Genomic DNA, 17,296 nt, shown 5'->3' with positions numbered 1-17,296 from the left:
TGTAACTCTTTACAATTTTTCATCACATGGGGAACAAAAAGTCACCTATGTGATGATTTTTTTGCTGACATATTATCTTTAATGAGACATCCATGGTCTTTTAGACCCTGGATGCTTCCTCTGTGCTCGACTTTATGTAATGCAATGTAGATCGCAATCCAGTGCATTCTTTCCCAGCCATACTGGCCGGGGAAACTGACTTGGAGACCCGAAAGTAACATCAAACACATTCCAGGTCAGAAACGAGGAGGATTGAGGAACCGGGGGTGTGGGATGGCAGCTTAGCTACCAGGCAGGAGTCTGCATGTCAGATTTGCACACAGTCCCAGTGGCTGCAGCTACCGGGATTGTATGTAAAACCCCCTGCTGTCAGATCCATACAATGTACAGACACATTTTTTTTTATATATTGCAGCTGACCAGTCCATAAATGCATTAAGTGCAAATTAACCAGTTGCAGACTCTGGATATGTTCAACACACCCAAACAATTTCATCATTGTACACAGTGCATGTGTAACACATCCAGTCCTTCTGTCCTGGTGCCATGACCTCCCTTGTCCCAGTATTAGGCAATTCAGCTCTGATCAATCAAAGCAGCATTTCCCACTACACAGAGAAAGTTCTGACAGCTGGAGCTGCAAAGAAAAAGCAGTCTGGCAATGTTTATCAACAACATTGCTCAAAAGAAACATTGTTTCATTTTGTATCTGTCTATTCATAAACAGATCAAAGGTATTGACTTTGATCTGCCAATGAAGTCAGGTAAAGCAACCAGAAAGTAAAAAATAAAAGTTTTTTTTAAATTAAATGTTACTCTGTTTAACCTGTTATTAACCCTTAGTTTATGCGAATCAGCCCTAATTAACATCTTATTCTCCTTCTCCATTGAATTAGTATTTTCCTGCTGATTTTTTTTGTTAGTTTCTATTTTATTAACTAATAATATTTAAAAAAATTGTTTTTGTTTGTTTTGTTCATTAATATTTTTATACCTTTAACATATATTTACAAACTTGACATTTAAAACAGCGCAAAAACCCCACTTTATTTTATTTGTGAATAACTTTGCAGTGTACCAGAATCATAATTTTAATGTCATTTAAACAGGACAAACTACAGAATAAAATGTGCACTTTTTATGTGCAGTAACACAAATTTGTTACGTTTTGTTATGTTTACTTGTTTCGGGATTTAAAAAAAAAATCATTGTTGCAAGACAATATTTATGAAAAAAAAGCCTTGTTTGTCCTTAAAGGCCCATAGCAAAAATGTAAAAATTACTCTGGTCCATAGGGGGTGAACAGGTGTGAGAAGCAAAGTGGTTAAGGACTATATAAGTGCATCAGAGCATGCGCATTTTTTGTGAGTTTCTACGCAGCGCATTTCCAGCAGCCCATTAATTTCAATAGGTTGCCAAATGCACGGGAACACACAAAAAGTATGGCACGCATGATTTTAAAAATCACACAGCACCAAACCACATGCAGTGCCATACATTTTAATGGCTTCAAACATACCTATTTTTGCTAGATGCATTGGAGTACTATTAAGAAATTAATGGTACCTGCAAGTATCTGCAGAGGGCAGCACAATTCTTTGCAGTGAGAGAAAACGTGTTCTCACTTACAGTCCCATACCACAAGTGGTTTGAACCAGTCATAAATGGTTCCATCACATAGGCTTTTCTGCACACACAAAGTGATCACATTGTCTGTATGTCATAAAACCAGCAATATTTTGGTCAGGATCATGTAATGCACAACATAATGTACAGAGTGCAGGGGTCAGGAATAAGTAACATGCCAAACAATAAATAGAGTGCAGCAGTCAGAACAAGCCCCCTCCTTCCCATTCATATTAGATTCCTCCCATATATCATTAATCCTCATAAAAGCCAGCCTCTACATCAGATTCCCCCCTTACATCAGGTTCCCCAGAGTCCCCCTGTACATCAGGGTAACCAGAATCACCCTTATCCCAACATCAGGGTCCCCAGAGTTGTCCCCCTTATGTCAGGGTCCCCAGAGTCACGCCTCTACATCAGGGTCCCCGTGGACCCACCTCCTTACATCAGGGTCCCCAGAGTAAATCCCTTCAGTCAGGGCCCCCAGACAGGGGCGGACTGACAATTCATGGAGCCCCTAGGCAATAGGGGATCATTGGGCCCCTGTGTCCTTGCCCACAATCAAATAAGCCTATAAAAAAGGTACCAGGGGCATTTCATGAGGCCCCCTACTGACCCCAGGCCCTCGGGCAGTGCCCAAGTGCTTGAATGGTCAGTCCGCCCCTGCCCCCAGAGGTACCCTAGTTACACCAGGGTCCCCAGAGTCCCCTGCTTACATTCAGATTCCCACAGTTCCCATTCCCCCTTACATTAATGTCCCCAGAGTTTCCCCTCTTACATCAGAGTCCCTAGAGCCCCTCCTCCTTACATCAGGGTCCCAAGGGTTCCTCCCCTTATCAACAGGGTCTATAAAGCCCCCTTTAAATCAGGGTTCCCAAAGCCCACTCCTTAATGCCAGGGTTCCCAGAGTCATCCCTCTGACAACAGTGTCCCCACAGTCACCCCCTCTTAGATGAGGGACCCCAGAGACACCCACTCTCTTGTATTAGGGTCCCTAAAGTCACCCCCAATACTTACATCAGGGTCCCCAAAGTCAGCCCCTTACATCAGGGTGCCCAGAGTCACTCCCTTAAATCAGGGTCTCTAGAGTATCTCTAGTTACTTCAGGGTCTCAGAGTCACTCCCTTAAATCAGGGTCCCTAGAGTATCTCTAATTACTTCAGGGTCCCCAGAGTTCCCCCTTTACATCAGGGTCCACAGAGCCACCCGCTTTAGATCAGGGTCCCCAGAGTCACACTCTTACATTAGGGTCCCCAGAATCTCTCCCTGGCATCAAGACTCCCAAAGTCACCACCCCAATTACATCAGGGTCCCCTCCCCCCTTATATCAGGGTCCTCAGAGCCACCTCCCCTTACATCAGGGTCCCCAGAACTACCCCCTTTGTATCAGGGTCCCCAGAGCAACTCCACTGGATGTAATGCAAAGTAGATCACAATGCAATACATTCTTTCTTAGCCATACTGGCTGGGGAAACTGATATGGAGACCCAAAAGTGACATCAAACGTGTCACTTTCCAGGTCAGAATCAAGGTGGGTTGAGGGGGTGTGTTGAAGCAATCGGGTGGCAACTTAGACACCCGAATGCTTCCACCTGACAGGCAGGAGTCTGCTTGTCAGATTTGCACACAGTCCCAGTGGCTGCATAGTTACATAGTTAGTCTGGCTGCAAAAAGACAAACGTCCATCTAGTTCAACCATTTAAAAAAAACAAAGTTGTCGTCCTACACCCACAGTTGATCCAGAGGAAGGCAAAAAAAACAGCAAAACCTGATCCAATTTGCTCCTGCAGGGGAAAAAATTCCTTCCTGATCCCCTGAGAGGCAATTGTATATTCCCTGGATCAACTTTACCTATAAATGTTGGTATCCTGTTATATTCTGTGTATCCAAGAAAGAATCCAGGCCTTTTTTAAAGCCATCCACTAAGCTGGCCAGAACCAACTCTAGAGGGAGTCTATTCCACATTTTCACAGCTCTCACTGTGAAGAAACCTTTCCATGTTTAGAGATTAAATTTATTTTCTTCCAGACATAAAGAGTGTCCCCTTGTCCTCTGTGATGACCTCAGGGTGAATAGCTCTACACTGAGTTCACTATATGAACCACTGATGTGTTTATACATGTTGATCATATTCCCCCTTAATCATCTCTCCTCAAGAGAGAATAAATTCAGTTCCTCTAATCCTTCCTCATAGCTAAACTCCTCCATGCCTCTTATCAGTTTGGTTGCCATTCTCTGTACTTTCTCCAGTTCCCCAATGTTCTTTTTCTGAATTGGTGCCCAAAACTGAACTGCATATTCCAGATGATGTATTACTAATGATGTGTATAGTGGTAGAATGATATCTCTCTCTCTGGAGTCTATACCTCTTTTAATACAAGAGAGGATTTTGCTCACTTTATAAACTGCAGCTTGGCATTGCATGTCATTATTAAGCTTGTGATCTACCAGAACTCCCAGATTCTTCTCCGCCATTGATTCCCCCAGTTGTACCCCCCCTAAACAGTGCATTGAGGTTGGTTTGTAAGTTGGAGACATCCTGTAAGGACATTATTCCACTGCACAGCTTGGTGTAATCTGCAAAGACTGAAATTATATTTATAATCCCAGAACCTATATGAACCTTGGGGTACACCACTGACATCCCTAGACCATTCAGAGTATGAATCTTCAACAACTACTCTTTGATTACGATCTTTTAGCCAGTTTTCTATCCGTTTACATACTGATTTTTCCAAGCATGTAGACTTTACCTTACACATTAGCCATGTGTGGGGAACTGTGTCAAACGCTTTTGCAAAATCCAAGTATACCACGTCCACCGCCACTCCTCTGTCCAAGGTTTCACTCACCCCCTCATAAAAAGAAATCAGATTTGACAACTTCTGTCTTTCATGAATCCATGCTGTCTGTTGCTTAAAATATTTTTTTCCAGCAAGAACTCATCGATGTGGTCTTCTATTAAACTCTTCAGTATCTTCCCAACTATAGAAACTAAACTAATAGGTCTATAATTACTTGGTAAAGATTTTGACCCCTTTTAAAATATTGGCACCACATTGGTCTTACGCCAATCCAGTAGTACTATGCCAGTCATTAAAGAGTCCCAAAAATTAGAAACAATGGCTTTGTAATAACAGTGCTCAATTCTTTAAGGACCCGTGGGTGTATGCCATCTGGTCCAGGTCCTTTATTCACCTTTATACTGTCTAAATATTTTTGGATCATATCAGTTGTGAGCCAATGTGGATCATCTGGAGCTGTGTCAATACCATGCCCATTATGGACAAGAGTAGAGATGAGCGAATTATTCAAAAATTCGGTTCGGCTGATTCACCGAATTCGCCGAATAAATTCGCTTCGAGCCGAATATATTCGCTGCGAATTTAACTTATAAAAAGGGTGTTTCTAGGCTTCAGAGAGCCTTTATATTAGTGCAGAACACTGTACCTTTAATTTAAATGCCCTTGGAGTCTGCTGGGGAAGAGAAATAATACTGTCAGTCAGTATGACATGCAGATGAGTGCCGTCGATCTTAGAATCACCGCACACTTCACTCATTTGGGCAGTCACGGGGCCAAAACCAGAGTGTGGAGCCACAGTGTGGCGGTGGAGGCAGCAGCAATGGGAGGCCATACAGCACCCTATGACAAAATGGAACCCACCAGCAGTGTGAGGAGACCTGAAAGTGGCACATGGCAGAGTGTGGCGATGGAGACAGCAGCAATGGGAGGCCGTACAGGGACCCATGACACACTCTGGACCTGGCAGCAGCATGAGGAGGCGGTACAGGGGCCCATGACAGATTACGGGCCTGGCAGCAGCATGAGGAGTAAGTACGGGGGCCCATGGCAGATTACGGGCCTGGCAGCAGCATGAGGAGGCGGTACAGGGGCCCATGGCAGAGTGGCGGAGCGTAAGCAGCTAAAATTGAAGGCCATACAGAGGCCTATGTTAAAAAGTCCCCCCAGCAGCAGCGTGGGGAGACGACTATCAAGAGTCCAATGGCAGAGTGGCGGAGCAGAAGCAGGTTCAATTGAAGGCCATACACAGGCCTAGGTTTAAAAGTCCCTCACAGTTAATTCCAATAACGAACTCTACTCCTCCGTGCAATCTACTTACGAGACCCTGGGCAGGTCTGGGTCCAATTTGTGGTAGAGACTGGTTTTGTTCAGCCATGCTTGAGCGAGTAATAACAGGTCTGTGCTGCCCTTTGGTGTCTGGCTTAATGCGCACAACACTGAACGTCCCAGCGTTTGTCAACGATTTGCCGTTAAGTGATGCAAACCCGCTGAACCACGTTCATGAGGAGCCGGTACAGGGGGCCATGAATCAGTATGGACCTGGCAGCAGCGTGAGCAGACGACAGAGGCACATGGCGCAGGGTGGCGGTGTAGGCAGCATTATTCTGAAGCCATACACAGGCCTAGGTTAAAAAGCGGAAGCCGTCAGCAGCGTGAGCAGACAACAGAGACACATGGCGCAGGGTGGCGGTGGATGCAGCAGTATTCGGAAGCCAAACACAGGCCTCGGTTAAAAAGCGGAAGCCGTCAGCAGCGTGAGCAGACGACAGAGGCACATGGCGCAGGGTGGCGGTGGAGGCAGCAGCAATGGAAGGCCATACAGCACCCTATCACAAAATGGAACCCACCAACAGTGTAAGGAGACCTGAAAGTGGCACATGGCAGAGTCTGGCGATGAAGTCAGCAGCAATGGGAGGCCGTACAGGGAGCCATGACACACTCTGGACCTGGCAGCAGCAAGAGGAGGCGGTACAGGGGCCCATGGCAGAGTGGCGAAGCGTAAGCAGCTTAAATTGAAGGCCATACAGAGGCCTATGTTAAAAAGTCCCCCCAGCAGCAGTGTGGGGAGACGACTATCAAGAGTCCAATGGCAGAGTGGCGGAGCAGAAGCAGCTTCAATTGAAGGCCATACACAGGCCTAGGTTAAAAAGTCCCCCCAGCAGCAGCGTGGGGAGACGACTATCAAGAGTCCAATGGCAGAGTGGCGGAGCGGAAGCAGCTTCAATTGAAGGCCATACACAGGCCTAGGTTAAAAAGTCCCCCCAGCAGCAGTGTGGGGAGACGACTATCAAGAGTCCAATGGCTGAGTGGCGATCCGGGAAGTCAGCGTTGTGATTGCAGATGCAATGCAGAGATTCTATGAGGTGATGCCGTGGGTGCGAAGAAGATCATATACCGTCCTACTTCCATCCGTAAGACGGAACAACCTGCGAACCGGGAGCTTTATTGCCCTGACCCGCTGAGCAGCTTCTGGGATACCCTAGAGGCCCATGGCAGAGTGGCGGAGCGGAAGCAGCTTCAATTGAAGGCCATACACAGGCCTAGGTTAAAAAGTCCCCCCAGCAGCAGTGTGGGGAGACGACTATCAAGAGTCCAATGGCTGAGTGGCGATCCGGGAAGTCAGCGTTGTGATTGCAGATGCAATGCAGAGATTCTATGAGGTGATGCCGTGGGTGCGAAGAAGATCATATACCGTCGTACCTCCATCCATAGGACGGAACAACCTGCGAACCGGGAGCTTTATTGCCCTGACCCGCTGAGCAGCTTCTGGGATACCCAAGAGGCCCATGGCAGAGTGGCGGAGCGTAAGCAGCTTCAATTAAAGGCCATATAGAGGCCTATGTTAAAAAGTCCCCCCAGCAGCAGCGTGGGGAGACGACTATCAAGAGTCCAATGGCTGAGTGGCGGAGCGGAAGCAGCTTCAATTGAAGGCCATACACAGGCCTAGGTTAAAAAGTCCCCCCAGCAGCAGTGTGGGGAGACGACTATCAAGAGTCCAATGGCTGAGTGGCGATCCGGGAAGTCAGCGTTGTGATTGCAGATGCAATGCAGAAATTTTATGAGGTAATGCCGTGGGGTACCGAAGAAGATCATATACCGTCGTACTTCCATCCATAAGACGGAACAACCTGCGAACCGGGAGCTTTATTGCCCTGACCCGCTGAGCAGCTTCTGGGATACCCAAGAGTTTGGCTTCTGTGGGGAATATGGTTGAAAACTGAAACTTAAAGGCATGTTGACGGAAGGGCATCAGTGTCAGTGCTCCGGAGGGAATATAGCTTCAAAGCTGACACTTAAAGGTATATCGACGGTCAGAGACCACAGGAAGTGGAGCTTGCGTCTTAAATCGACTGAATGTGGCAGACGTGAAACGTCTACGGGCCGTATATGAAACGGGTTGTTCCTCTTTCTGGAATAAGTGTTGGAAATGGCCACTCTTTTTGGTGTGGCGTTTTGTCTATTTAATTCTGATAACGGACTCTACTCCTCCGTGCAATCTAGTTACGAGACCCTGGGCAGGTCTGGGTCCAATTTGTGGTAGAGACTGGTTTTGTTCAGCCATGCTTGAGCGAGTAATAACAGGTCTGTGCTGCCCTTTGGTGTCTGACTTAATGCACACAACACTGAACACTGTGTCCCTGAGTAACGATTCTGTGTCCCTGAGTAACGATTCTGTGTCCCTGAGTAACGATTCTGTGGCCCTAAAGTCTCTGTGGCCCTAACTCTGTCCCTTAATACACACAGGTCTGTCTCTCTTGAATGACCAGAGGCTAATGGAAAATTCTAAGATGGCCGCGATTTATAGCTCCACCATTACACAGTGCTGGCTGGCTGCTGATTGGCTAATGCGATCACATGTCATGAATGCATTATGGGTCAGCGCGCCTTGTCTGCGCGCCTTCCCAGAGATCCCCGCTCCATCTTCTCTGTCCATTTTCTCCGTCGCCACACATGTCGCCGCCATTTTTGGGAAAATTCGATTCGTGCATCCGAAGTTTGCTAATCTTCGGATTCGTCGCGAATAGAATTTTTCCAAATCTTCGGAACGAATTCCACTTCGTCATGTTCGATTCGCTCATCTCTAGACAAGAGCTCCCCCATGCTCCTTTGTAAGAGCTCCCCCATGCTCCTTTGTATACACAGAGCTGAAGAAGGTATTTAATACATTTGCCTTCTCTTTGTCCCCAGTCACCCAGTCTAGATTATTTTATAAAGGGCCTACATGCTCAGACCAGATCTTTTTACTATTAATATATTTGAAAAATTTTTGGGGGTGGGTCCTGCTATCTTTTGCAATCTGTCGGTCATTTTCAATTTTTGCGGCCTTTATTTCCTTTTTGCATATTCTGTTATATTCTTTGTAATGTTTAAATGGTGATAGTGTTCCTTCATTTTTATATTTAATAAAAGCTCTTTTCTTATCATCTATAGCTTTTTTAACTTTGGCCGTAAGCCACATGGGTTTGATTTTTAGACTTTTAAACTTGTTGCCCATGGGAATATATTTTGCAGTGTGTTCACATACAGTCTTTTTGAAGAACTCCCATTTCTGTGTTGTGTTCATTGATGTCAATATTCCCTCCCAGTCTAAGTCTTGGAGAGCATCTCTCAACCTTGGAAAATTATCTCTCTTAAAATTGAGTGTTTTTATTTTTCTCGTATGTGCTTGCTGTTTACAGCTAACAATAAATGAAATCATGTTATGGACACTGCTACCTAGATGTTCTTTTATATGGACATTCCTTATAAGCTCTGCATGGCTTGAGATTACCAGGTCCAGTAGAGCATCATTCCTAGTTGGGGCCTCTGTGAACTGTACTATAAAATAGTAGGTTTAAAAAAATTTGCCCTTTAACTGTTCCTGCAGTACCATTACTCCAGTCAATTTCTGGGTAGTTAAAAATCCCCATTATTATCACTTTCCAGAGCCCTAGCAGCCCTTTTGATCTGTGCAAGGAGCTGAGTCTCCACCTCCTCTTTAACACTGGGAGGCCTATAACAAATTCCAATTATTACCTTTGTAGTACCCACCCCATGTGCAGTTCCACCCATAATGCTTCAGCCTCATCACACTCTCCATCAACTAGGTCCTCTTTCACACTCGCTCTGAGATCACTTCTCACATAGAGACAGACACCACCACCTTTCCTTTTTACCGTGTCTCTCCGAAAGAGAACATAGCCAGGAATATTAATGGCCCAGTCAACAAACACTTTCATACATTGACAGCTTGTGTGCACGTATTTTGCATATTTTGTATTTTCATACAAATAGTACCAATTCCACTGGTTGTTTGCAACCTTCTTATCAGCTGCCATAGCCTTCCCCTCATCTTTCTCCATTCCACTCACCAATAAGTACCGATCCCTGTCTGATCTGTCTACCCCATTATAATCTAATTCTCCCTTCCCCCCTCGATCCTAGTTTAAATACTCCTCCAGTCTTCCCATAAACCTTTCCCCCAGCACAGCAGACCCCCTTCCATTTAGGTGCAATCCATCTCTAGCATATAGGTTGCACCCCAATGAAAAGTCAGCCCAGTGATCTAGAAACCCAATCCTTCCCTCTTACACCAGGTCTTTAGCCATGCACTGAGTTCTCTAATCTCCCCGTCTTTCCTGAGTTGCGCATGGCACAGGTAATATTTCAGAGAATATCACCTTGGAGGTCCTTCCCTTCAACTTGCAGCCTAGTTCTTTAAATTGATTCTTAAGGAGCATTCACCTTCCATGTATTTTGTCATTGTTTCCAACATAGACCAAGACAGCTGGGTCATGCCCAGCCCCTCCCAGTAATTTATCAACCCGGTCCACCAAATGCCGAACATTGGCACCAAGGAAACAGCAAACCATTCCATTGAGGTGATCCTGGTGACAAATTATTGTATCAGTCCTTCTGATTATAGAATCCCCTACTACCAATAGCTGTCTAGGGCTTCCTGTAATATCCTCACCACCTCTCCCAGATGGCCTGCCCTCCCGGCTGTTAGGGATAGCAGTGACATCCAGGGCTGACACCCCTGAGCTTGCCACACCCACATCTTCACCCAACTTGGCAAATCTGTTTAGGTGTATAAACCCAGGAACAGTCTTCCCTTTCTGTGAGCCCCTACCCCTCCCCCCTCTCATTACAGTAACCCATCTTCCTACCTGATAATCCTGATTAGACCCTCCACATCAATCCCATTAGATACCTGCTCAGAGAGCAGAAGATCCCTTTCAAGGTTGTTGGTTCTGCCCAGTGTTGGAACTTGCTCATCCAGATCTCTAACGCAAATTTCCAGAAGGGCAACCTACTCACATCTGTCACAGCGGTATCCATCCTGGAGCTGTTGCTCCATTGTTGCATACATGCGGCACCCTGTGCACTGCACAAAACCTTCCACCCTGTTAGCACACATTATCCCAGTTACAATATTAACAGGAAATATCAGTTGTCACTTACAGGTTAGTAGACTCCTGTTATAATCTCCTGTTTTCCACTACGGTTTTTTAACTCCACAAATGTCCACTTAGTCAAAGGTCCGGCAAGCAAAATACAGGCAAGCTCAATAATGAGCAAGCTCAAAGTGAGCTCTACAGCAAGTTATTTAGTACCTGTATCACCTGTGACCAATTAACCCTTCCCCTCCACCACTAAGAATGTATGCAAAACCCCCTGCTGTCAGATCCATACCATGTATGGACAAATGTTCTAATATATTTCAGCTGACCAGTCCATAAATGCATTAAAGTGTTGCTAAACCCACAACCAGGGGCAGACTGACCATTTGGAAACTCAGGCACTGCCCGAGGGCCCGGGGTTAGCACGGGGCCCCATGAAATGCCCCTGGTACCTTTTTCATAGGCTTTTTTGAGTTTGGGCAAGGACACAGGGGCCCCATGATCCCCTATTGCCCGGGGCCCCATCAGTTGTCAGTCCGCCCCTGCCCACAACAGTAAAATAAGTCTGTATATGCAGTAATGCATACCTGTCATACTCACTGTGGAATCTAAGGGGTTAATCCAAAGCATTGTGTAAAAATGCTGTTTGATCCTTTATTCTCTGATCCTCCCATTCTTCCAGTGTCTCCCTCATATCTCCTGATAAGACATATCACACTGCACATGCTCAACTTGGTGTACTGCTATAGATTTTGTTTTTTCTTGGGAGAATGCATGTATTCAGTGTAACAAGCGTGCACACAGTGAAGGACGCAGCCTCCATTTTGCTAAGAATCTCCATTTTCTCCCCTCACACTTTCCATCTTTCCTCTTTGTAAATCCACAGGGACATATGTGTGTTGGAAGGGTCACAGGCAGGCTAGGGCACAGCAGGGAACCCCAGAGCTATAAAACATTTTTGAGCTAGGTGCCTGGCTGTCTGGGCAAGCTGTACCATATAACACCTTGTATAAGATAAGGCAAGCTTTCCCAGGAGTTAAAGGCATTCCAAGGAAGCACGAATCAGATAAGCACTTGTCAAAATCCATTTTTCCCCTATGTCTCATATCTTGGAATATGAGAGACTTACATAAAAACCAGACATATCGTCAGATTGGCTAAGAGGATACGAACAATTTGATGGGTCACTCTCCTGGTCTCGAATACATAGGAAAGCAGAAAAATAGATCTCGGAAACCATTTAGTGTATAATTTCATAATTCATATCTAATCAATCCCCAGGCGTGTCTGCATAATAATCTACCCGCAGGTGGAATGTCACTTATGCATATGGAAAGTTATGAGCCAAAATATGAGTATGAGAGATTTTGGCTCTAGTTGAGGTATCCGCCGAGACCACCCCTCCCTAAATGAGGCATTGGCCCTTGACTTTAGAGACACCCCCTGCTGGGGGACTACAAAATGGGCTGTCAGGCCTAAGAGAGAAAAGTGGAAGAATTCTCCCACTTTAACATCAATACCACCTGGGGGACCAGTACCCTTTCGCTCTGAAACTTGATCTGCTAACCCAGGACTTTGGCAAGTACTTTAACCCTTTAACCTCTCTCTGTTATCTCTTTGCTGTGCTGTTGCTCTCTGTATATTTATATATATATCGGTTACATCTTTGTTCTGTAAATATTTATATTGCACCCCTTTTTGACTTTTCAGTAATAAATCTTTCCTTCTGAAAGTGTTGAACTGTTTCTATAGCTCTTAATTGCAATTTACAAATTCCTGCCTCTAAAAAGAACGCTACTGTGTTTGTTTAACCCTCTGTATAACCGGCCTGCGGTGACCGTGTTATACAGATGATTACCTCAACCATTATAGTGTTATTGCGGATATCGCCGAGTTTCCACTTTCTCTGTACAAAAAGGAGGTGGTGGCAGTGTGAAGGGTTAATTGCGTAATTAACCTGACCCAGTAACAATCGCTCAGGCTGCCGGTACATCGATTGTGGTCCATTAGCTGGAAAATCGTTGTGCAGGGTGCGGCTGGGTGTGGCATTGTTACGCACGTGACATCGGGGTTTCAGATTGGCCAGTCTTTTGGTCACGAGTATGGTGAGAAGGTCAGTGGTCTGATGCCGCGTTCGTCACATATTGGTGACACCGATCGTGGGATCGTCACATATTGGTGGCAGCGATCCCGCATCCATCACAATCAGCACAGGGCCAATCAGCACTGTTCAGACAGAGGTCAGAGGTTGTGCATCCTCCTAGAGAAAACTCCTCCTACAAGCTGTAACCAATGCTCTGCTGATAGAAGTCACAAGACTGCTATATACTCCTGATGAGAAAAGGTATTTAGCAGTTTGTATTTACTAAAATAACTGCATTTCCATGTAGTGTGTACTGTGGGAGACCAGATATAGTGAATACAGGGCCCTGGGTTTAGTAACACTTTAAATGCAAATTAACCAATTGCAGACTCTGGATGTGTTCGACACACCCCTAAAATTGTCATCATTGTACACAGGGCATGTGTAACATGTCCCGTCCCTTTCCTCAATTCAGCAATTCTGCTCTGATCAATCAAAGCGGCATTGCCCAGTACTCAGAGAAAGTCCTGACAGCTGGAGCTGTCAAAGAAAAAGCAGTCTGGCAATGTTTATCAACAATATTGCTCAAAAGAAACATTGTTTCATTTTGTATCTGTTTATTCATCTACCGATCAAAGGGATTAACGTTGATCTGCCATTGAAGTCAGTTAAAGCAACCTGACAAGTAAGGAAAGTTTTTTTTTTTAATTAAATGTTCCTCTGTTTAACCTCTTGTTAATCCTTAGTTTATGCCAATCATCCCTAATTAACTTCTTATTCTACTTCTCCATTGAATTAGTATTTTCCTGCTTATGTTTTTGTTAGTTGCTATTTTATTAACTAATAATATTTTTTATATTCCTGGTTCCTCCCCCTTGACCAGTGCCCCCATAGCAAGCCGGTTGGTATAGGGGCACTGCTGCATGCTTTTGCCTCCGAGCCCATAAGACACATAGAGCTGCAGCTTGGTCCTGCTCCATACACTATCCTCATTGGCTCACTGGCTGTGATTGACAGCAGTGGGAGCCAATGGCTCCCACTGCTGTGTCCCAGCCAATGAGGAGAGATGGGGATCGGGCTCAGGTGAGTATAAGTGAGGAGCTGTAAGGGTTGCAGCACACAGAAGGTTATTTACCTTCATACATAAAATGCTTAAAGGTCAGAAAACCTTATGCTTTTGCAACCACTTTCATAAATTTTTCTGTGAAATTCCCCTCTAGTGGTCCAAAGCAGCACTGCAACAGCTTATATTTTAAGATGGGATATTATAAATCGTATACACAGAGGCCTGAAAAATGAGCATTTGCTATGTGTCTTTTGGGGTTCTTAGTAGCACCTACCTTCTGTTGAAGCAAAACATTCAGCATGGCAGGAAACTAACATTTTCAGAATGAGAAATCAGCAAAGTTACAAATGTAAAACCAAGACAGGTATATTTTAAGTATATCTAATGCCAGAAAGAAAGGTTGTAACCCCATTTGCTGTCTGTGTCCCTGCTGGGGAGATTAAATCTTTTTTTTTACCCTGGTGACTAGCTAAAAGTCCAATCTAAAAGTTTACAGTTTTCACTGGAACAGGGGGTAAAGGAAATCATGCAAAGAGCACACCAGCTCTAGTGACATCTGCATATGAGGGGATCTGCACTCACTTTGGATGTCCTCCCACATCCTGTTGTGTCTAATTATCAAAAATTCTCCTCAGTTTTTTTAAATACAATATATACTCACCAGCCACTTTACTAGGTACATCTGTTCAGTTGTTTGGTAACACAAATTGTACTTGGTGATGTAAGGCTTTTATGCAGCTGCTCGGCCATGGAAACCCATTCCATGAAGCTCTCTACACACTGTTGTGCTAATCTGAAGGCCACACAAAGTTTGGAGGTCTTTAGCTAGTGATTCTGCAGATAATTGGCGACTTCTGTGCACTTCAGCATGCTCTGACTCTGCTCTGTCATTTTACATGGACTACCACCTTATGGCTGAGTTGCTGTTGTTCCCAGTTGCTTCCACTTTGTTATAATACCGCTAACAGTTAACTGTGGAATAATTATTATCAAGGAAATTTCATGGATGGACTTATTGCACAGGTGGCAATCTATCATAGTACCACACCTGAATTCACTGAGCTCCTGAGAGCGACCCATTCTTTCACAAATGTTGGTAGAAGCAGTCTGCATGCCAAGGTGCTTGATTTTATACACCTGTGGCCATGGAGGTGATTGGAATGCCCGAATCCAATGATTTGGATGGGTGTCCCAATACTTTTGGCAATATAGTGTGTATATATATATATATATATATAGACCATTTGGAAACTCAGGCACTGAGGGCCTGGGGTCAGTAGGGGATCCCATGAGATGCCCCTGGTACCTTTTTCATAGGCTTTTTTGAGTTTGGGCAAGGACACAGGGGCCCCATGATCTCCTATTGCCCGGGGGCCCCATGAATTGTTAGTCCACCCCTGATATATATATATATATATATATATATATATATATATATATATATATATATATATATGATATAAAAAGGCTACACACCCCTGTTAAAATATCAGGTTTCTGTGATGTAAAAAATGAGACAAAAATAAATCATTTCAGAACCTTTTCCACCTTTAATGTGACCTATAAACTGTACAACTCAACTGAAAAACAAACTGAAATCTTTTAGGTGGAGGGAAGTAAGCATTAAAAAAATAAAATAATATGGTTGCATAAGTGTGCACACCCTAAAATAATACTTTGTTGAAGCACATTTTACATACCGTATATATTGTACATTCACATCATTTCCTGCCCTCAAGGAGCTTAAAGGATACATTCACCTTTTAGTAAAAAATAATAAATGCACATTTTTCTGCAGGTAAAAAAATGTGCATTTACTATTTTTGTCTGCAGGAGCCTGTTAAGCATTGCACCAGCGATCAGTAGATTGCTGATGCCATGCAGGTCTCCTGCAGATCTGTCAGAATATCTGCTTTCTCGTACAAGATGTACGAGCAAGCAGGTATACTGACAGGAAGAATAAATGAACCACCACCATAAATGGAGCACCCACAGCACCGTGGTAGTTCATTGAGAACTGCAAGCTGACAGCCACTAAGGTTGCTGGGACTTGTAGTTTCTCATTCATAGAATGCTGTGAATGAGTGACATAGCCTGGCCAGTGGATCCCCACATGGCCACATTTTTTTTAAATTTGACAGCTTGGGGGGGGGGGGGGGGATCGCCCACTAGCTGTCAAAGCAGGGAACGGGGGGAGGAGCAAGGGCCAGTCAGATCATAACATGTAACATGTTATTCTTTAAAATCTAAGGTCCCTAAATCACATTCATACATACACATAATAGGTCCAATTTAGAAACTGGAATGCCCAGGGGAATCCCACACAGGCTCGGGGAGAACATGCAAACTCCAGGCAGGTATTGCAGTACCTAGAGAAAACTCATGCAGGCACATGGAGAACATGTCAACTCCAGGAAGGTTGTACCATGGCTGGGATTTGAACCAACATCCCTAGAGCTGCCAGGCTGAAATGCTAGCCACTTAGCCACTCTGCTAAAATAATAAAAATCTTATAACTAAAGACGATTTATAAGAAAAGAAAATAAAGTCTGAATGAGTCATGCTGTTCCTTTATAGAGAACCTGCAGAATACAAAACTACAGAATTAGTGAAGATGACGAAGCATACCCAGTGATTGTAATCAGATTTATTTTATCAATAATATTAATTGAACATTTTTTATTTTGTTTGCTAAAATGCAGAGATTTGCATTTTCCTGCACATGATTAGGTTCTTGTAGTGGTTTACTTGACCAAGACTAAAATGAATCCTTTATTATGAATCCCAGAGTGTCTGGCCAGTTCTGGCAATCATTCTGTGATTGCAGATAAGTTGTGTTGTTGAACCCAGCCAAGAGTTAAGTGTTTGCTAATTCTCAGCCCAAGATTGTCCTAGGAGTCCCTCTAGGGGTGAAACTGTGATATTAACACTGTCAGGGCAGCAGAGGCTTGCTGGTGTTTAGTCATTTTTTAAATCATATTACAAATTGAAGATAGTATTAAAACACACAAATATTTGTGTATAGAGTTCAGTTATTTCTGTATTATTTTATGTGTATTATCTATCTGTTGTACTGGATTGGTCCTAAAACTCTTGATGGACACAGATTCCTGTTTAGTATTTCACCCTCATAACCGTTGATCAAAAAGAAACTGTGGCCACTACAAACTAAAAAGGCTTGAACTGAATGATTACACATAACCTAATGCAGGAAGGTACACAGTGATATACTGTAGCTCCTAGACTGCAGAATATCTGGCAGCTGTGTGGTTTAATAACAGTCCTACAAACTAAGAGCAAACTAACCAAAACTCTTTCCTCCAAGACAGTAGAT

The sequence above is a fragment of the Staurois parvus genome, unplaced genomic scaffold, assembly GCF_062004578.1.
Source record: "Staurois parvus isolate SC_StPar_1 unplaced genomic scaffold, SC_StPar_1.0 ptg000131l, whole genome shotgun sequence".
NCBI lineage: Eukaryota > Metazoa > Chordata > Amphibia > Anura > Ranidae > Staurois > Staurois parvus.
This window is presented reverse-complemented; position numbering follows the sequence as displayed.